The sequence below is a fragment of the Neofelis nebulosa genome, chromosome 5 (assembly GCF_028018385.1).
Source record: "Neofelis nebulosa isolate mNeoNeb1 chromosome 5, mNeoNeb1.pri, whole genome shotgun sequence".
Taxonomy (NCBI): Eukaryota; Metazoa; Chordata; class Mammalia; order Carnivora; family Felidae; genus Neofelis; species Neofelis nebulosa.
In genome coordinates this window covers 35,716,911-35,739,145 of record NC_080786.1, presented here as the reverse complement: position 1 = coordinate 35,739,145, position 22,235 = coordinate 35,716,911, and the positions used below count along the sequence as shown (strand labels likewise).

Genomic DNA, 22,235 nt, shown 5'->3' with positions numbered 1-22,235 from the left:
GGATGTTTCTTTAGGAGTGCCCTTGCTATCAACAGCCGTAGAAGAGAAGAGGATGCAGGAAGGGCAGTGGAGGAAGGGAAGCTGTGATGCTCTAGAGTTTGAAAGGCTCTTTCCAAGTTGTCCTCGGTTGGTCTCAGATGGATGAGCCTTTACACCCTTGAATTCATCAGTCCCTGGATGGGGTGCCCTCAGGAAGGGGGTTAACTTTGGGCAACGTGCCCCCCTGCAGCCGCAGCAAGGCTGAAGGAGCTGACAGCTGAAAGCTGTTTCTGCCAAGAATTCTCCCAGCAGCTGGGGCAACTGGTACTTTATTGAAGGGGCGTTTAGGTGGCACATTGCAGGATTGACACACAGCTGCTTTCAAAGTTTCCCTTTGAAAACTTACGAGGACCCAAGATGTAGATATCATCTCCATTTTACAGACGAGAAAATGAGGCATGGAGAGAGTATCATGTGCCCAGAGCTGCACAGCTGGATTTGAACTCAGTTCTGGTTTCACAGCTTCTGCTTGTGTCACTGTTAATGTTCATTCCTTCCAAGTAAGTGGGTAAGGGTTTAACCGTGTGCCCTCACCTACCATAGCCTGAACACACAGTAGACCATGAGTACCTGCTCTTCACGAAAACAACCGGGAGATCAAAAGGTGGAAGCAGTATGCTCAGGTCAGTCTGGGGGTGAAGGAGGGTGCCACCATGTGTACCCACTCGCCTGTACCCACTTTGTTACTGGCACAGTGCCTCATCCTCGGCCACATTAAGGAGATGGCACCAAGGCTAGGTCTCGTGGATGAGGTTTTCTAACTTAACAAATAAAAATACAGGATACCCAGTTAAACTGGATGCTCAAATAGACAATCAATGATTGTTCTAATATTAAGTACGCCCATACAATATTTGGGACGTGCTCCTACTAAAAAGTCATTTATTATTTAGCTGACATTCAAATTAGCCCTGTGCCTGGTATTGTATCTGGCAACCCTACTCAGGGTGAAGTGGAATCCCTATCCTCAGGATGACTTCAGTGACACAAAATTTCCTCGGGCCACTCTTTCTCAGTCTGAAATCCATTTTCCTGCACCCAAAGTTTCTCACTGCACCATTAAAGCTCATGTTTATTGTGCCAGCACCCCAGCGAGAGTGGACCCATGAGCTACACTTATTCACCCTCAGGACATTACTGAGAGCAGGTTTTGGGGAATGTGCACAAGAGAGCAGAGATGGAGTCGAGGGATGGCCAGAAGCGGACACTAAGCAGGTGAAGGGCTCAGGATGAGAAGAAAAGGCTCATGGTGTGTGGGGCAGTCTCAAGAGCTTCTCCATTTATTTCAGTCATGCTCCGGGAGGAGAAGGTTCCAGTATTTTGGGATTGCTCAACAGGCTCCTCTCTCTAGCTTGGAGGGTAACACTCCAGGTGCTCCCCCCCCCCCATGCCTGCAAATAAGCTCCCGCCTACCAGCAACCAGCTATACCCATGACCTGCATATGGGCTACTGAGTGGTGTAGTTCCCCCACATCTGGAAAAGACCCAGGTGTTGCAAACCTCCAGCTTCACACTTGGAGTGTCCTAGTCCTGTCATTGGCCTAGTACCTTCAGCTTCTTAGCTGCTCTGTGATGACGAGAGAGTATGCAGATAATCCAAAAATGTCACCACAAGTGACCCGAACTTCCTTTTCTCCCAGTTTTCGAGATAAGCCATTCCTTTTTATTATGTAGAGATTCATAAAAAAGCATAAGTGAATGCAACAGCTTAAATAGTTTTCTTTTAGGAGTTTGGCACTAAATACATTAAATAAATTCCCTTAGCCCTTGGACAAGAAGCCATTAGATATGGACTATTACTTGCATTATCATTACATTTGTGGGTCATTATGAAAAATAAAAGTTCTAATCAGCATGAACATTTATAAAGTACCATGATGGGAAATATGCCAGGCTGGGCTGTCTCAAATATCCAAACTAAACATAGTGAGTAATGACTGTGAACAAAAAAAGGTTGAACACAAAGAATCACTTGAACAAATCCCACTCAAAGTCATTAGCAACTAAAGGCTTTAGGAAAAAAGCAGAAGGCCACCTCCATCTCACCAGCTAAGTGAACTCCCTGAGCTCTCCTTAGGGCTCTGTGACAACAATCCTGTCTTTACCTTCCTCACCCTGTGACCAGCTGGAAGAGGAGGACTTTCTGTGGTCCTCACAAGGTTCTAGGCAGCCCCAGGTCCCTCAGAGGTAGCCCAGGGGCCACAGTGGGTGGCAAGAAGCAGCTCACAAACAGTGTGATAGACCCTGTACCCCTGCTCTGATCCTGTCCTTTCCCACACAACTGTTTGCTTTTACCATGATCCTCTTAATAAGTGCCAAATGACTCTGGAATGACCTTCATTTGCTTCCCCAGCACAGGATGATTTTAAAGTGACCGGGCTACCTGCTTGCCATGTTGCAGGGACCTTGTCACAGCTATGGGGAGTGTGGGTCAATCGCATGGGTAGACTTTGGAGCTGGCACCAGGGCTGGATCTTTGGCCACAGGCTGGATCAGATGTCACCCTGGAATGGCCAGAATCAGTGGGCAAAGGACAGAGTGTGCAAGCAGTTGGGCCAAGGGTCCAGTAGAAAAGCTGAACCATTCCAGGTATCAAGGATTCCCTCAAGGATGTGCCTATGTTTGGGACTACAGGCAAGGACCAAGGTGGCCACAAGATAGGAAGGTCATCTTGGAAGGCTTGGCCTCAGGATGCCTCCCTCCCTCTATGGGATGTTCTCCTTGGCTTTTTATGGTGAGTGGCCCACTCCCCAGGGGACTACTGGGTCCTGTACAGACTCCTATATGAATACATGGAAGCAGTCTGGTTGTACTTGTTGTTTCCATCTATTAGACTGCGGCCTCTATGAGGGAAGGGTAATAACCAAATAGGCTCACCCATTCACTCAACCTTTCATTCGCTCATTCAATTAATTCACTCAACAGATTGAGAGTCAACAAGTTCCTTTCACAGTGTCAGATGCGTACTTTGTCTCTGTATACCCAGCACCTGCAATAGAGCCTGTCACCCAGAGTACTAAATAACGTTGATGAATAAATGCACAGATGACTGAGGATGTGTTCTGCAAACAGGGCTGCGTTCTCAGGAGGCACTACTGCTGGAGGGCTGGAAGGAGGTGGTGCAGGAGGAAGGAGAGGATGACATCATTGTGGTTGGTCTCAGGTTCTACACCGACTTAAATATTCCAAAGGCCCAGCAAGGTCTCCCTCGTTGTTCCATTCTAGCACATGAAAACTCTGTTCCCAGGGCTGTTACTCTTTTGGATTAAGATCTTTTCTTCTGTGTGTTGCTAGTAATATGTTTACTATATTACTTGTGCTACTTTGTAGGTGCAACACAATTTCTTTCTAGTTATCTTTTCCTTCCATTGAACTTCGTCTGAATTACCTACCTGCTTTATTTAGCAAAACCTCAAGGAGCCTTGGAGGAGGTGAGGTGTTCCCTGTTGGTCTGCACAGCACTGCCTCCTCCGTGAAACCCCTTCAGTTCCCTTCCCCAGGCACTGCTCACTCTCTGGCCTCATCTGAACTAGCCCTCCTGCTTTTCATAGACACCCTAAGAAAGCTTTGCTGAGCTTTTTCTATTTGTATAATATCCTTTTCCTAATAAAAACAACCTGCTTTGCACACTGCATTTTAACTACAGTTAAATTCCTCCTCCCTTATTGTGTGTTCAGCAACTTCAGGGCATCCCAGCTATTGTAACTTATTATATGCTTAGCTGAACTTATTAAATTCCACTTGTCTCCAGTTTTGTTTATTCTCATTTCTGTAATGGATTCTGTGCCCCTTTGTATATATTTATCAACAGACTTTCTAAACCAGTAGGGAGCATGGGGAATATACCTCACCAGGCAGTGACAGGTGGGCTCAGGGGATCCTGGGAAAAGGTCTTCCCAGGTCTGCACTATGGATCCAAACATTTTGGTGCTACATGTCCAAGTGCCTCAAACCAACTCCCAGAACCAAAACAGGCTTCTTATGGAAAAGCATTTTTGAAATGGCAGGCCATCACGAGAGGTGGGCAATCTCAATCACAGGCAATGATTCTCATCAGGCAGAAGGTTCTGTAACACCATCTGCCCCACATGGGTGGAATGTGTCAGAAAGATCTTTCTGCCAGCTCCAGGAATGATAGTCTTTGAACCCAAGAAACCTTCCTGTGCTTAGAAGAAGTGTTGGAAACTTGCCTGGAGCTTGTTAAACTGCAAAGGGTTGATCAGAACATGCAGACAAAGCTGGAAATATGTTAGAATTTGCCACCAGGGCCCTGGGGCTGGGGCAGCCCTGGGCAAGGTGCTGTTTGAGCATAAGCCTAGGTATTAGGAAGCAAAGCTGCATTTCCCAATACATACCAACGTCCTCTCAAACAGTTGGGAGAGATTGCTTCTAAGTAACCCCTTGGGAGCCTATGCACTTATTCCAATGATTCAGCCTTTCTGGAACCATTTGGAGAGCTTCTCTCTGAGAACTGCCTTGAGAAGCTATGATCTTTCCAGCAAATGCTTTACACAGCCCATATGTGCTGCACAGAGCAACTGATTCATGCCATTTATTTCTCTTAGAAACCCTATGTGTTTAGGAATCACTGTCTCCCACATGTGCATCAGGAGGCACAGAGACGGTGAGGTCTCCCCATGGCTCCTCAACTCCTGTGGGCCAGAGAAGGAATCTGAAATCAAGGCTCTGTCCTGTCATAGCCCAAGCACTGTCCACCTACTCATGCTTCCTATTTATAGCTGTCTAAAGTCACTGAATAAACATTTACTGAGGTGACACCACGTGCCAGATGCTCTGCTAGAAGCAGGTTACAGAGGGTTTAGTAAAAATATATCCTCTCATCTAAAAGAAATCACAGTGTAAGGAAATATCCCATAATTCAACTCTTAAGATGACAAAATTGCCAAGGAATGGACAAGGAACATCAGGCATACTGGGGCAGCAAATGGTCTTCCTGGGGGACAACTGGAGGTGGGGACCTTATTCACAGAAGATGTAAGTTGAAATGATTCTTCAAAGATGACAAGGAGCTATCAAGCGCCGAAATAAAGGGATGTAGTTTCCGGCAAAAGAAGAGCTGTGTGCAAAGGCTCAGAGGCAGGAGAATGTGCAGCCTATTGGGTGAAAAAAATAAGATAAAAACAGAGAGGGAGGCAAACCATAAGAGACTCTCAAAGACAGAGAACAAACTGAGGGTTGCTAGAGGGGAGGTGGTTGGGGGATGGGCTAAATGGGTGATGGGCATTAAGGAGGGCACTTGTTGGGATGAGCACTGAGCATTAGGTGTAAGTGATGAATGACTGGGTTCTACTCCTGAAGCCAAGACTACACTGTATGTTAACTAATTTGAGAATAATAATAATAAGAGATGGTTTAGTATGACCTGAATTTCAGGCACAATGTAGCATGGAGCTGGGATGTAAAGTGGAGCCCAGGGCATATATACATCACACCTTCTTTATCCATTATTACTCAACTTTCATAAAGGAAATTCTGCCATTAGGACACCATGGATGAGCTCAGAGGACATTATGCTAAGTGAAAAGCCAGTTACAGAAGGATAAATGTTGCAGGATCCCATTTATATGAGGTGTCGAAACAAATCAAACTCATAGAAAAGAACAGAATGTTGGTTTCCAGGGGCTGTGTGGTGAGGAAAATGGGAATTGTTTTTCAATGGGAATAAAGTTTCTGATACGCGAGATGATTAAGTTCTAGAGATCTCCTGTACAACATGGTATCTATAGTTAACAATACAGTGCACTTTAAAATATGTTGAGGATAGATCTCATGTTAAATGTTCTTACAAAAAAAAAAAAGCCACAAAAGAACAAAGGAAAATTTTGGAAGTAATGAATATACTTAGGACCTTTGGTTATGGTGATGGTATCATGGGTATATGTGTGTGTGTTTATGTATGTGTGTGTGTTTATGTATGTGTGTGTGTTTATATTAAATTATATCTCAATAAAGAAAAAGAGAGTGAGAGAGAGAGAGAGAGAGAGAGGTCCAGCATCACCTAACTTCCAGAAAAAAATGCACGTTGAGCCTACTCTGGCCAACTTAAGCTGCACTACCTTGGTATCTTTGGTTTCATGGGCTCTGAAAACAACTGTTTTTAAAAAAGAAGGAAAAAAAAATGTACGTACTTTCAATGTAATTGGAATTAGAGAGCAGTCGCCTAAGGGGATTGCTTTTAATGTCAGCCCTCATTTGGAGCCCTACTCAACATTAACAAGAATCGTATTTGTCTCTACCACTTATAATTTTTATCTGTCATCAGAAATAACTGTGAAAATATCTATTCCCCAGCAAGTCAGCTAGTAGCCTGTTGACAAACATCCAATCCCCTAATCTTCAATCGGACCAAGTTCCGTGCCTTTCATTCGAGTAGGGGGGCTCTTGCAAGTACCTCATTCTCCCAAGCCTCAGCCTGAAAAAGGATGGTCTTAAAGGCTTCAGTTAATTTTATCTGGCTGGAGCGCTGGGGAGCACGTTCAGCTCAAGAAGACATCTATTAAGTTGTCAGTCATCATATCATTTGCCTTAACAGTGTTTAGTATCTACCAAGCAGAAGCTGACAGACAGCACAAAGGCACTTGGGGAGGGAGACAGCATGCTAATTAGCACAGCACCCTCGGCGTGCCTTCACCGGTTAGCAAAGCTGAACTCCTAACATGTTGTTCTGCACGCTTCCTCCAAAGATTCCAGGCAAAGAAGCATTTGGAAGTTTGCTGTCAGAGGATCCTAAGTTCCTATATTAGTGATTAGGCAGGCTTCCCACCTGGAGCCCAGCCTGCATTAGAGGGAATGGGTTCACCTGGCACACAGGCCCGTCCTTCCCAAACCGCCAGAAGGGGGTGAGATGCAGAGAGTAAACCATGGGCTCTAGGCAATGCTCTTCAACAAGGCCCCGGGAAGGCTTAGCAAGGGGGGTTCTAGGTTTAAAACGAGGCACTGAGAACCACTGCAGTGGAAGAGATGGGAAGGGAACTCCACACAAGAAGTGGGTTTACCTGGCGGAAATATCTATATTCATGTATGTGATCATTATAGTCAGTCTGGTGACTGCATTCAAACAGCAGCCGTTGTTTTAGATTTGTATTCTATATGCCAAGCACCGTATTATATGCTTTACACACATAATCTTAATTCATAGCAGCCCAATGAGGGCCCAGTGTTGTAATGAGGGTATTGTTATCCCCATCAAACAGATAAGAAAATGGGGCTTCGAGAGCTCATTGGTCACAATATTAGCACAAAATTAAGGTGCTTTCAAGTACAGGTTGATCTTCTACTCCTCACATTGTAGAGTTTGAGGTTGCCTGCAACATCCCAATGGCCTCTCAAATGGATCATCACACCTCTAACTTGGGACAAGTATTATTGCCATTTTACAGCTGGGAAACTGAGGCCCGAAGCGATAAGGTGCTTATTACCCTAGATGGCAATGCGCTAAGCCGGGATCAAGAGGCTTCTGTTCCTGCCCCTTGGGACTTCTCTCCAGGTCACACAAGGGCTCAATAGCATTAGACCAGTCATGACTTGAGCAGAAATGCCCAGAGACAAAGACGGAATAAGATTTCCCAGTAAACATAAGTGAATTTGAAAATAAGAAAAATGATCCCAGAAATCCAGGTTTATCTATCTTGGTTGTGTACAACACTTCCTGTAACTTATGGAGATGGAACCCGAGGGGGTCTCTGGCAGCTGGTGCGAGTTTGGCTAGGTGGGCCTGGATTGGCACAATACCCCTGCATTTGCCAACCACATCCTGCTCCCTCCCACCCTGGGGTGCAGCTTTCTCATGGAGAGGCCCTCCACAGCTTGGGTAGCTTGAACAGCCATGTGGTCCTTCATGCTTCACCTCAGGTTGGGGGTCCGCTGTGAGCAGTCTCTGTGCTCTCAGGCACCCCCTCTCTTGGCCATCCCTTGTCCCCAGCAACTATCTCCATGAGCCCTGATGATATTCACGGCAAAACCACGAGCCCAGCTTTCAGTCTCCACACAAAGGAGGTAACACAAGCCAAGGTGAGACTTTGCAAACACACATCTGGATGCTGAGATTTCCTAAAGAATGTGCTCCCCTTCACCTATTTACCCCATTGTACAGATCACAAATGACTGTATTCATCAGACAAATGAGGCAAGTAAATCTGAGGAAAAGGTATGAGATGTCCAAAATGTCAGAGCTCTGAAGTGGGCTTTAGAATCGGGGCCCCCACCTCCTTTTACCTTTCTAGCTTTTGGTTTCTCCAGTGAGCAGGGAAACAAGCCTGGAAACTACTCAGGACAAGACCTCTTCCTAGGATCAGCACAGCTCTGAAGCAATGGAACCCCTTGCCAGGAGTCAAGGAAAGGTCCTTTGTGGCAGTGGAGTTAGGTGAAGCATAGACACTGGCTCTGACTCAGGCGGTGGCGAGGCTGAGGCAAGGGCCATACACACAGGCCCCATCCACTGCATGCAGAGGTGTGCTCTGGAGGTGCCCTGGTCCATCTGAGCAGGACGACAGGATAGGGACCACCCGGCTCCACTTCTGGGACTGGGCACGACTCTAGCCCCGTGACCACAATAGGAACAGACGTAGAACCTAGAATGCCATGTCCTTCAAGTCTCTCTCTACCTCCTTCTCCAAGAGCCTCTCCTCACCTTTGCCGCCCACAGCCCTCTCTGCCCCAGCTGACTCCACCCCACAGGAGGTGCTGGGTGGACAGGAGCCCCTGGGCCCTGGGTCACTGGGTCACTGGCAGTCTCCTATTGCTATTGCTTTGGTGTATGCCTGGGGTGGCTGAGTTTCCTTCCTTGGTGGAGACCACAAAAGGCATTAAGTGAGTTAGGGAGGGGTCTTTTGTCATTTCTCTGGTGCCTGGGACATGCCTGAGATCCTTGCAGGAACCAATGCTGACCTGTGAAGAGGCACAGTGGTTTGTGGAGAGGGACAGATTTGGGACATGGTCCTGAGTTCAGGTACTGACTCTGCCTCTTAAAAGCTGTGCCCTTTAGCAAGTTACTTAGTTCTTGGAGATGAAGGCTGTCATGCCTACTCAAGTAGTTTTGGGAAATCAGAGATAAATAATAAAAGGACCTAGGCTGCCTACACTAGGGGTTCTCAAACTGTGGTCCCTGGACCAGCAGCATCAGCATCACCTGGGAACTTGTTAGAAATGCAAATTCTCCACCCAACCTGCAACCCACTGAATCAAAAACCCGAGGATCCTGCCTAGTGGTCTGTGTTTTAACAAGGCCTCTGGGTGATTCTAATGCACCAAAAGGTTTAAGAATCTTTGTAGACACTCAATAAATGTCAGTCTGTCCCCAGCCAGAGATGAAGGAATGGCCTTCATCTCTACCCAGCTTTCAGATCCAGAGCTGAAGAAGTGGCCAGTGGCCAGACCAGTCATGATAGAACCACGATCATGAGGGACAAGTCACTGGGTGCAGGAGGAGAGTGTGGTTACAATGACTTAAACATGAGCCAAGAAAACGTCCACTTCAATCTAATCCAGTAAGGATGTGAGTGGTTGCTATTACAGAGAGTAATGAACTCGCCTTAAAAGCAGGCACTCAATATGTGCTGATAGAGTCAGAGCCAGTTAAATATGGGCTACCGCCAGGAGCAGTGGGTTTTCAGCCCTGGCCACATGTGACAATCACCTGGGGAATTTTGAAAACTCCAGATACCCACACTGCATGCCAGACCAATAGATCACATCAGCACCTCTGGGAGGGGGTGAGACCCCAACACAAGCACTTGTCAAAGCTCCCCAGGTGATTCCAATGTGCGGCTGTCCCCTGACCCAGGTGGACAGTCCACAGTCAGGCAGGAAGCAGAAGCATGCCCGTGTCTTCTTCATCCCTACCCTCATCCTTTTGGTCCCCTCACCAGGTCACAGATTCAGTCATTCTCAGTAAAGAGGCAGAAAGCCAGCTCATGAGTTGAAATTCACTTAGGCTTTACAAAAACGTTTGGAGAAAGGAAGGGCAAATGTTACTCTTCTACTTTGTGGGAAGAAAAACCCCAAACTGCCCCTGGGAGATTCTGAGATGTGTTCAGTAGATTGCCTGAGTTTTAGGGGGGTCAGAACTGAGCTGAGACATGCCCCCTGGCCGTGGGTTTCTACAAGAGTGTGCATGTTGTGAGTGCTTCTCTGTCCTTTTGCCCAATACTAAGTACCTACTATGTTGCAGGCCCATGACATCATCCCTAATCCTCAGCATCCACACTGCCAGATAAGTATGATTCTTCACATTCTACAAAGAGAAACCCAAGGGCAGAAACATAATTGACTTGCCCAATATCAAACTAATAGTAAATGATGGAGCTGGAATTGGATCTACATCTTTTTTGTTCTAAATATAGCTCCCTTTCCACTATCCCATTCTGCCCTTCTGGGAGAGAGGACATGAGAAAATGCTAACATGGCCTCTCCAAACGGAGCTCTTTGATTTGGAGCTATCATAACAAAGTAACTCAGCACCAGAAAGAAGTACATCTATTACTTCTAATTTTTCATATTCCTCTACTTTTTCTCCAAAGCCTGGCTGAACCGGGAGCAGAGAAGGACCGCAGACGTCCACACTGACCTAGAAGGACCGCAGACAGCCACATTGACCTTGGTAAGAACAGAGGATCACCCACAGATATAATTGGCTCAGAGAGAAAACCACTCAGTACAAGGGTCCATGAGTTTCCAGGGCCCACCAGGTTCAGGATAGGTGTTGATATGTCTCCCAATGCCTCCCTTGGTGAATTTGTCCTTGAGATTTCAGGTTCAAACTGAGGTTCCTATGTCTGCCTGGCTTCATTCAGCCTTGATCACAGTGTATCCCCCAGCCATGCTGTCTCAGGGCATTTGGAAGGTATACCTCAGGTGACTCTGACCCAAGAAGGATTCTCCTCCCTGAGCACTAGCCTGGTGGCTGCATAGGGTTCCCACTTCCCTGGACAGGCCCAGACAGGTGGTCTAACACAGCAAAGGCCCCATGACAAGCAGCACTGTATGGGCAGCAAAGCTTATTTCCTCCTCCCTGTCCCTGTTCCTGTACAAGTTACTGTGTCCTCCCTTCAAGCAACATGGGTCTCAGGAGAAATTTACTATTGCCATTTTGGGTAGATGCAATATTTGTTACCCAAGCTCTATTGTATGATCTCAGACTTTTGTCCCCATGGAGAAATGCCAGGTCTCAGGAAATTAGCCAAGGTAAGTAATTCAGGGGAAGGAGGGCTCTGGACTAGGGGATTCCTTACTGAAGAGCCCCTTGCTTGCTGTGCCGGCCACTGGTCTTTGTGTGTGCACATGTGTGTGTTGTATGTTTGCGCATGTGTCCTTTCCTTAGGACTTCTGTGAAGTAAGGAAATTAACAAACAAATGACGGTAATAGAGAAAGCAAAAGGATTTGGAACCACACGGACCTGGATTTGAATGCCAACTCGGACAGAGCACAGCCCACACAATTAGTCCTCTAGTGATTCCCCATCTGCAGGACAGGGGACAGGGAAACAGAGCCTGCTCTACAGATGTTGTCTGCCTCCTGGGGCAGGGTGAGAATTCTGTGAGGAAAGACTGAAGGAGTGCTCTGTAAACTGCAAAGCTTTATGTAAATGTTAGCACAGTCATGATAACAGCTACCATTATTACATCTCTTTGTGATCTGCAAGTAGGCTAAGCCACACACATTCAAATAACATTGGTATTGTCCCTAACACATTGCAGTCCCTGGACTAGATAGAATCTCCACATCAAGAGCTTTTGGTCTAGGAGGAAGATGTGTCCAGTCAGAGGACACTGAGTAGTGAGTGCTAAACTAGAGGGAAGGAAGTGCAGGAAGGGAATGTGGGTTCCACAGAAGGGACAACTAACCTAGACTGTGGTCTGAGAAGGCTTCATGAAGAGAAGAGGTACCCTTGAGCTTTTCTCAGGAGGATGTATAAGAATGGTGCAGGCTGGGAGGCTGGGGATAGGCTGGGGATGGTGGGAACTATCTAAGCAAGCAGAGAAACAGTATGTACAATGAAACACAGCAAAGAACAAATGTACTGCTTGAAGCTCCACCCAGGTTTGTATCTGCAAAGGTCTTCAGCTCCTTGCCCAAGCGATTTCATAGTACTGGGCTCCTGAGCCTCTGCTGGGGCAGGGACAGGAGGAAGATGGATTTCTTCTTGCCCCTGATTACAGAGCTAGCCCTCCTCAATGGTTTCCTCTTCAGAATAAACCAACGCATCCCTGTAGCTAGCCTAAATCTTGGCACATGTGGTCAAGCCTCCACCTGGGCTGAAGTCAGGGGCGGAGGCCACAGACCAAATAATAACAGTAGCAACAAAACTATTGTATATTGAGTATCATGCATCCCACTGACAAGACAAGGTACTGTCATCTTACTTAATTCCAGAAGCAATTCCCAGAAGATAAATACCATTGCCCTGCTTTTACACATGTGATCCTGAGGTTTGGAAAGGTTGAGTAATTTCTCTAAGGCCCGGCTACTAAGTTGTGGAGTTAAGTCTGACTGATTCCAAAGCCTGTTCCCTTACTGCCACACCACTTCAGTGCCAACTACAAATGCAGCAAGAATCGAAGGGGGCTGGGTAGGGAGATGTGACTGTTTTCAAGAGGAAACCAAGATCCTACGGGAGCTTGAGGACTCAAAGGGATATATATTTTTAATTACTAGAGCTCTGTTATACATCCAAATCATTTCTAGGAAGCTGTGGCTGACAGGCATAGTGAGCCTCACTGTACTTCATAAGCTCTAAAGAAACTGCTCATTAAAAATGACAGTGACCCTCACTCTGCCTTCCTGAATCTAAAACCTTCAAATCTTCTTAAGTCCAAGATAAATAATGACTTACTCATATTAATGCTCCAAGATAGAAACCTAAATCTCCTAAGCATAGGGCTGCGTTCACCAGTGCTCTCAAGGTGAACTGCAGAATATAATTTAGTTTGGGGCTATAAGATTTTAGAGATTTGGGTTTAAGTCACATTCCTAAAATGGAGGCGGTCCTGGACAGGAAGACAGCTGTACAACACAGGTCATTGTTTTATAAGCTGGATTTAGCTATCAAAAACAGGTTGAGACATAGACTCCAACTTCAGTGTCATAGGCAGCACCACCGGATTAACATCTCCTTTTGTCAAAAAGCCAAATGTGTTTGCGCCATGCGTGATCACGTGTTCTGCTATGGTTCTGCTCTCAGTGTATGATAAGGCAATGACACAGGCTGGCCGTATGGTCCCACGATATCTGCTCCCATGTGCCCCCTTCAGATGCTTTTATTCAATATTTCTAGAAGCTTGGGTGTTCATGAGTTTCTCCCAGCCAAACTAGTTCATGTTTAAAGAGCATGAGAATAAAAACACTTCAGAAAGGACACATTGGGTCAACCTCATTCTCCACTCAGCCCAGATCCTACCTTTGAGGCTGGCCACAAGGATCACATGGAGGAAAAGTGTGATGGAAACTGTCCAGAGTTTCCCAAGTGTGTGCCAACAAAGAAGGATGGGATGCAATTAGGGACATCAAACAGCTCTAGAATTAATAAGTTTGGGAAATACTAATGAAACAAAATTAAACAGGCACCTTTACCAAAGGTCTCAGTCTTTTATGTGTAAATAGGAACTGTATAAATCTCAGAAGTGACCATGATACCCAGTATATCCCCAATATAGCTAATCCTTTAAAAGGTATAACCTTGGACTATAGATATTATGCGGAACACCCTCTTGGAAAAGCTGTCTAAACCTTTCTTGAACCCATTTTTCTTTGCAAAACAAACACATCCTGGGGAAAGAAACTCCATGTGTTCTCCATTCTGAAATATTCTTATATGCACTTCTCAACCTTCTTTTTACAACCCAGCTTGGGGAATTCTTCACAAGCCATCACCGAGGGGTTTGCTGCATGTATTTTGGAGCGTTTGATGAATGTGATGTTCCCTGATGGATTACTGGAATGGCAGCACATGAATCTCAGGTACTAAATGACAGCTGCTCCCTATGTCCCACCCAGCCCAGCTCCGCACTGATGATCTGCATTGCACAAGCTGTTGTCTGGTGGCCCTTGTGCTGTACTGGGAGAAATATGTAAAGGCAATACTCAGCAAGGGTCAAACTATCTTCTCCTAAGCTGAAGCCCAAGTGATAATAATTCCCTCTGCCCGAAGAGGCCTGATTAAAACCCCAAGCTTTCCAGTGTTAGCACAGGCCATGTTTCTATGGAAACATTATTTCAAGGAGAGTGTCCAGACCATTTGGATGGCCTCATGAGCCCTCTGCATGGCTGCTCCTCCCAAGAAGCCAGTTGACTGGTGTGGGGGCTAAGGCAGTCCTGTCTCATGGAGAAGAGCTGCCCTGTCTGATATCATCAAGACAGCAGACAGCCATCTGAGCAGGAGACAGACTCAGGCTGCAGAGCACTGTACAATTCCAGTGGAACGACTTCTTCCATGTCCAGATGGGGAATACCCAGTTCAGAGCATAAGCATATAAGCAAGAAGGAAAAATAAAAGCATCTTCAGTGCTTACCAATATTTGATAAATGAAGGAAACAATGACTCAGAGGCAGTGACGTTATCTCCTGGAGACACCATCGGCAAGCCCCTCGGAGATGGGGCTCCAGGCCAGGTGAGATCTTTGATTCCAAGTCAGTTGCTCATGTCACTCTAACTGCAACCAGTTACCCAAAGGTCATGGGTTGGGGGCGGCAGGGATGGGGTGGGGTGGTGGGGAACAGAAATATCCCATCAAAGCTTTGACTTCTCAAGGTCCAAATTGTAGTCAGATGTATACTGCTGCCTCCATGGTGGGCTGTGAATATTCTTGCAAGGACAGACACTATGCTCTCATCTGCCAAGAAATGCCCAAGATTTTCGTTGCCGTGCTGAATGCCCTACATGGGCACCTGTATTCCCACGTCCCAAGCTTGCTCAGTACCGTATAATGTGGTTAGCCTCCTAGTGACAGCATCAAACCTGGTGATGAAGGCAGGCTCCTGGCTGCCACATCCTTGCCACTCTCCAGGCGTCAAGCCGTCAGATGGTGTGGGAGTGACCTGGGCCTTTCTCAGGCATGCTTCTACCCCAGTCCTTGGGTATTGGTTGACCAAGTGTTAGCTGCCTCCAGGTCTGTCTGGAGACACCTTGGCTGTAGATGCAAATAGCCTAGGCATGGATCAGGACTTTGTGATTCCACTGCAGAATCAGGCCTCTGTGTGATTTCAAAGTCAGCAGATAGATGCCTGCCCCACAAAGCAAACATTTTAAAAATGTACCCCATCTTGACATTTAGAAATCCTGTAAAATGACAAAAATATGTCACTTTCCAAAGAACACACCTTTCAATGGAGTATCTTCCCTCTGGGACATCCCTGGGGTGGACTAAAGGGGACGGCTTTGCCACCCACAACAACACAGACACAATTCCAAGGGAGTGACTATTCTCTAACTGTGGATATTAGTTGTGTTGCTCTTATAAGAGTTTTTTAGATGGCTTTTGCTATCAACAATGTTTTTCAACTTTAAGACATATTAAAATATTAAAAAAACTCACTTCTCTGAATCACCTACTTTGCATGACACTGTCACGTGTCATCTGGTATAATCCTCATGATGTCCTACTGTGCTCAACTTCAGCCAGGAAACTGAATTTCAGGAGCCCTAAATAACTTTCCACACCTAGCAAGTGCTAGAACAGGGACCGGAAATTGGGTCCCACAAAGCCCACAGTCCCAGCATTTGCTCCCATCCCATACTTTCTCTCCTCTACATTTCAAAGGCACAGGAGAATTATTTTCTCTTCCTCTATGGGGAGACAAAGTTGGTTTACAAAGTATTTTTAGAAGATTTATGCATTGTAAGTAAGGTTACCTGTATTAGCTTGAAAAAATAAGAAGAAAATATGGATCTATTTATTATTCACCTTCAAACATAGAAAAAAGAATCAATTATTTAAGTGCTGTCGGTAAAAATCATAGAAATCAGAGGAACGCATTTCCCCTCAAAGTGAGGAGTCTTTTACATTCTTTCCTCCTGTTAAACTTCAGCCAACATGATGAGTTATGTGAGCCCGCCATGCAGAATAGCGATATGTATCATAATTGCAGCACTCCATGTGAGCTATCTATCAGAAACCTTAATGTAATTGCCAGACTGAATCCTAATTCATCTCTCAGAGAAGCTTATTACTTTGGGGGTGTTGTATCACCTGCTTTTAAATCACACACAAGTATAGCTGCAATGATCTATTTAGTCCTCAATGTTTTTAACATCGCTGCCTGTGTCTACATTAATTCCCCATTGCCATTCAGTTCAGACAAGACACTGGTCAACTGTAGGGCAATTTTTAGGGCCTTCTCTGTGTTTGTGTTCCTACCCCTGTCTCTTTCCTTCCAGGCTCCCCTCCTAGACACAAATGCCACAGTGAGCTTCCTAAAACATAGAACTGCCTGAGCCATGCCCTGCACAAAAGCCTTGACTGGCTCCCCATCACCAACAAGGCATAAGACCTCTCACCATCCAGCCATTACTTGCCCATCTAACCTCATCCCATCCTTCCACTATCTACAGACAGAAGCAGGATCACACTGGAAGTTGTTAATGTCAGGCTAAAACTGTCTGCTTATTGCCTCTAAGGGGCTATGGACGTTCTAGATGTGAAGCACAAACTTGACAACCTCTCTTCGGGATACAGAAGAAAAGGACAAAAAAGGTAAAAGTCATGATACAGAAAATGATAAATACAAATGACTGCAATCATCAAACATACACATAACTTATATTCCAGAAGAAAATACCAGTACAGAGCATACTCTGTAGAAGCCACAAATAAAGATATAAAAGAAGAAATTTGCTGAGTGGGGGAAAAAATGACCTAAGAGGATCACTGCATTAAAAAACAAAAAACCCTGGAGAAACTCACTCTTAGTAACCTGCAAAAATTTGGATATGAAAGGACAAAACATGGTCTAATAAGTACCCAACCAAAAATGACAAAACAGCTTTGCTGGCAGACAAATAGAGTCAGAGTGCCCTCAGACTTTTCCTCTGGGACACTATCTGCCAGTCACAGATCTATCAAGTTGTGAGGGATACAGTGGTTGTGACTCAAAGCAGGAACAGCAGCCATGACGTCCATCCTTCAAGGCAGGGAAAAGGTTACCTTCAGTCTATAAGGGCCCAGAAAGCTTGTCCCTGATGTGCTCTTCTGGGTGGTGATGGTATCGAAGTACATCCATGGGGGTGAACTCAGGCCATCATATCAAAGAGAAGCAAAACTAAGAGTGGAGAATGGAGAACTGTGGCTTAAAAGACCATCAGTGCTGAACTCAATTAAACCCAGGATGCAAACATGGCTTTGAATTAGGCTGCAAAACTGCAAAGGTCAAAACTTCTTGAAAACAAAGAGACCAAGTATAAAATCTGCATCTCCATATAGAAAAACATCATCCACCCACCCAGTCCTGCTTCCTGGGATAGAGGACCCCGTAGGCTGGGCCAGGCCCCCACCCCACCCAGTCCCTGTACTTCCCTCTATCACTGCACTCATCCTGCTGACACATTTTACAAGAACTCCAGCCCTAAGAGCAGGGGCTATTGTATTCATGTCTTTCCCCCCAGGGTGGCCTATAGTTTGTTCACTGAAAGAATGAATGAAGAAAAGTATGCCTGTTCATGCATTATACCCCAGGCAACCTTCCCTGAGGGCATGATCTCTGATTCCAGGCAGGGCCTCGGTGAGGGTCTCCTGGAATGTGCCTTTAATATGTACTCTGAGCATGACCAAAGCTACCCTCAATGTCTCCCTAAAAAAACCCTGGTGGAGTGCTCATTACCTGGGCACACTGCATAGCAGCCGTATTACAGGGTGACTGCAGAGGCCCCCCAAAAGGGGTTTTCACCGCCACACTGAGAGTCTGGTATTGCCGCTCCCGTGAGGCAGAGATGGAATCTGAGGCTCACAGAGGGTGTGTGGCATTTCCAAGAAGAGCACACTGGAAGGAGTGGATGGGAGCTGGCTGCACCTCTCTAACTGCAAAGCTCCTGCTCTCCTCCATTTTCTCATCCTTGCCCTCATCTGGAAACCTGTGTCAGAGACAATCACACTGTGACATGCAGGAGTTTTATCTCCTGAATGTCAGCAGCCAAACCCAACATCCGCCCCACTGGGCGCCTTGCTTAGGCTGCTCTGTATGCTGCGGAGGGAACTCGTGTTCTCTGTGCATTAGGCAGTTCAGTTTACCAGGAAGACTCGGTGTCCCCTTGATGAATGGGGTTCTGGTTGCATTTACATGAGAGAGGGTCTGGAGAGCGGGCTTCCTATGCGTGATAAGGAGTTGGGCGATGCATCACTCGCTCTGCCGGCACGCAGAAGTCAGGATTGATGAATGGGGCTCCAAGAGAAAGGGCTTGGAATGGCACCGAGTTTCAACACGCCAGGCCCAGCAGATGTGGTGCCTGATTAGGGGTTCAAGAACACCGACCCACTCAAGATCCAGTCCCTCATGCATTCCCCCGCTTGTTAACAACTGACTGAGCACCTGTCCAAGCCGGTGCTCGCTAGATACCGCAGATAGAGAGGAAAGCTATAGTCCCTACCTTTCACCCAATAATGAAAGCATTAATTATTGAACACTTACTATGTATCAGATACTGTACGTGCTTTGTCTCCTTGACGCTTCACCACTTCCCTGTGGGGTAAGGTATAATCTTCACGTAAAGAGTGGGAAAACTAAGACCAAGAAAGATGAACTAACCAAGCCACGACCTCATGGCTAATTAGAAAACGAAACAGAACAGAACAGAACAAAAACCTGGGTTTGAACTCAAGTCCAGTGAGCCCAGAGTCTTTGCCAGTAGTTCTTTGCAGACATGCAGACAATAGTAGCTATGTACAAGTAGTCCCTTAGAATGTATCAGATGTTCTACATGCTTTGTCCATCTTTATTCTCATGACAACCTCATATCACTTTCCCAATTTTTCAAATGAGGAAACCAGGGACCAGAGAGGTTAAGACATTTAACCAAGGACACACAGCTTACTAAAGGGATGAAAACTATGGTATGCTGCATCACCAAGTCTCCCAAGAGCCCCACTGGGCTGCCATGGGAGTGGCAAGGAGAGGTGTTTAGAGGTCTCTGGTCTACAAAGTGGGTGCCTCTGAATAAACCGTCCCCAAATGTGACCCTTACACAATGGCACAAGTTATACTCTAAAAGGTGGCAGGAATCTAATTTTGATAATGCGCTGTCCTCAAATAAGATGTCACCACAGGAGAGGCTGTGCTCTTTTTACAACTTCTTATGAGCCTCTACTTAGTTCAAAATAAAAGTTTTAAAAAAGTGGTAGGAATCAATTTAATTTAACACTAAACACCCAAATTGGAGTCAACTCTTTCTTTGCCACTGTTAAGAGAAACCGAGATGGCTACTCCGATTCTAGGATTACAAGTTTTCAGATAGGAATTCACATCCCCTAAAATGTGAGGACTTCATGCTCTCAAACTTCCTCACTGCGGAAACACTCACCATCGACTCTTCCTGCTGAGAATTTAATTCTGCATCATGTCTGTACTTCTGACGACCTCGTGTGTTAATCTCACACAACCCCCTTCCTTAGGTCTCAGAGTTAGACATCTTCCATGGACCCCTCCAGCTGAACCTTCCCTTTTCTGCTTAGCTCTGTGCCCTAAGGCCACATGGTCCCCATAAATTAGTCCCCTTGCCTGCCCTCTTGTGTTTGGTTTCAGCAGTGGGGACTGAAGGAAGGAGGGGAGAGGCAAAGTGGGGTATTTTACTGCCCCTGGCCTCCCCTCCCAAGGTTGCTACAACATGGCTGCCTCCCTCCACTAAAAGGAAGGCCAGGGCTCCTGTCAGGAGACCTTCCCTGCCCAGCTTTGTCTTCAGTCTCCCTATTGAGTCCCCCTCTTCAGGTCTGGGGGTGGCCGCCATGCCCACCACGTCTAGACTAGGGCACCACACCCTCTCTCTCGTCCTTCACAACATCCTACCCACACTTCTGTAAATAATGCCTTTATTAACCTTTCTTCCAACTACCTAATTTGAAGGTGCAATCTGTTTCCTTCCAGGATTCTGTCTGATACCATCTCTGAGAGCAGAAGCCATATTTCATGTATTGTTTCATTACCTCTGGTATCGACCACAGAGTGAGGCCAGGCCCACAGTGGGTGGGAGCTACCCTGCTGAATATCTTTTCACTTGCCCAAGAGTTGCACTTATGGCAAATGTATTTAAATTGTTTTGTTTTGGTTTTACAAATGGAATCCTATGTAACTGGGAAAGCTCAATGTTTCCTAATCTATTTTGGGGACAAAGATCTCTCAGGAAATTTGATGAAAGCTATAGACCTTCACCCTAGAAAAATATACAAATGCATGTTTTCATAAATATTTGCATAAATTTTCAGGGTGGTTGGTTCATAAACCACAGGTTAAGAACCCCTGCAATGAATCCATTATTTATTAAAGCAGAGAATCCTATTGTAATGTGAGCACTTGCTTCCTAATTTCAAGACACAGTCAATTCTAAATGCTTTATTATTATGAGAATGACGATTTAAATGGGAATGTCACTTGGATTTACAAGTCCAGGCGGTATGGCGAGGATCTGGGATGAAACACAAAGATTCTGTTTATTTATTTTTGAGAGAGAGAGAGACAGAGCATGAGCAGGGAGGGGGAGAGAGAGGGAGACACAGAACCTGAAGCAGCCTCCAGCTCTGAGCTGTCAGCACAGAGCCTGACACAGGGCTTAAGCTCATAGACCAATCTCATAACCCAGATTCTAGTAGCTTATAAAGGACAGAAGAGAGGGGCGCCTGGGTGGCTCAATCCGGTTAAGGGTCCAACTTTGGCTCAGGTCATGATCCTGTGGTTTGTGAGTTCGAGCCCCATGTTGGGCTCAGGGCTGACAGCTCAGAGCTAGAGCCTGCTTCGGATTCTGTGTCTGCCTCTCTCTCTCTGCCCCTCCCCTGCTTGTACTCTCTCTCTCTCAAAAATAAATAAACATTAACATTTTTTAAAAATAAAATAAAATAAAATAAAATAAAATAAAATAAAATAAAATAAAGGACAGAAGAGAAAAACAACAGGAACTCGTATATGGCCCCTACTCTGTGCCCAGCACTGGCCTAACTGCTTTACAAACATTAACTCATTCAGTGCTCACAAACATGCCACAATGTCAGTCCTGTTCTTATTGTACCCTAGTCTCCTCAAGCTTTTGAGATAACTCTGGCTCTTTCTGGCCAAGAGGACCAGGGAAGTCACTTCCTTACTAGGAAATTGGACTCAGGAATGGTCTGAGAGCTATGATTTCTGTCAGTCTGTTCATCCCTACTTCCATAGCACTTGAGGACCATGCCTCCACTTGGCTGTCTGCCTTATAGCCACCTATTTGCGCATATTGTGCATGCCAGCAGACCAGTGGTGTTCATCTTTCCCACTATGACACACTTGGCCCAGAATAGAGACTGTAGCATGCTAATAACAATAATTAAACCCAGAATGTATTGACAACTTCCTATGTACTGGACTAGCCCTGTCCTAAGTATTTCATAAGCATTATACTTATGTTAATCCTCCTGACAATTCTATCATGAAGAGAGTTACTGTTCTCAGGGCATCTGGGTGGCTCTGTCAGTTGAGCATCCGAATTCTGCACAGGTCATGATCTCACAGTTCACGATTTCAAGCCCTGCATCGGGCTCTGTGCTGACAGCTCAGAGCCTGAAGCCTGCTTCAGATTCTTTGTCTCCCTCTCTCTTTCTCTGCCCCTTCTCCACTTATGCTCTCTCTCTCTCTCTCTCTCAAAAAATAAATAAAAACATTAAAAATTTTTAAAAAATAGATTGTTACTATTCCCATTTTATAATGAGGATACAGAGGTTAAGCAATTTACCCTGGGTCAAATGGCTAAGAAGTGGATCTGGGAGCTAAACCCTAACAGGTTGCCCTCAGGTTACTACAGCCTTCCAGGGTTAAGATGATGCTGTAGGACACTTCCACATCCCCCAGCCCACTGGCCCTAGAATCACCCCTTTCTCCCCCACTCGAGAATGCATCCTGGTATGAAAGGGAGGAAGCGAGGAAGACTGACATTATAATGATAACCTTGAATTAGCCTCTAAATTATTTGAAGTCAATAATTTGCTAATTGCATTGTTTCAGCCTTCGATGGGAA

General features: G+C 45.7%; 1 protein-coding gene across 1 annotated transcript in view; it reads right to left on the bottom strand.

The window, feature by feature from the left end:
* The window catches only part of CLSTN2 (calsyntenin 2), a 603,671-nt gene that overhangs the window by 398,532 nt on the left and 182,904 nt on the right, over positions 1-22,235 (bottom strand). The window lies entirely within an intron of this gene.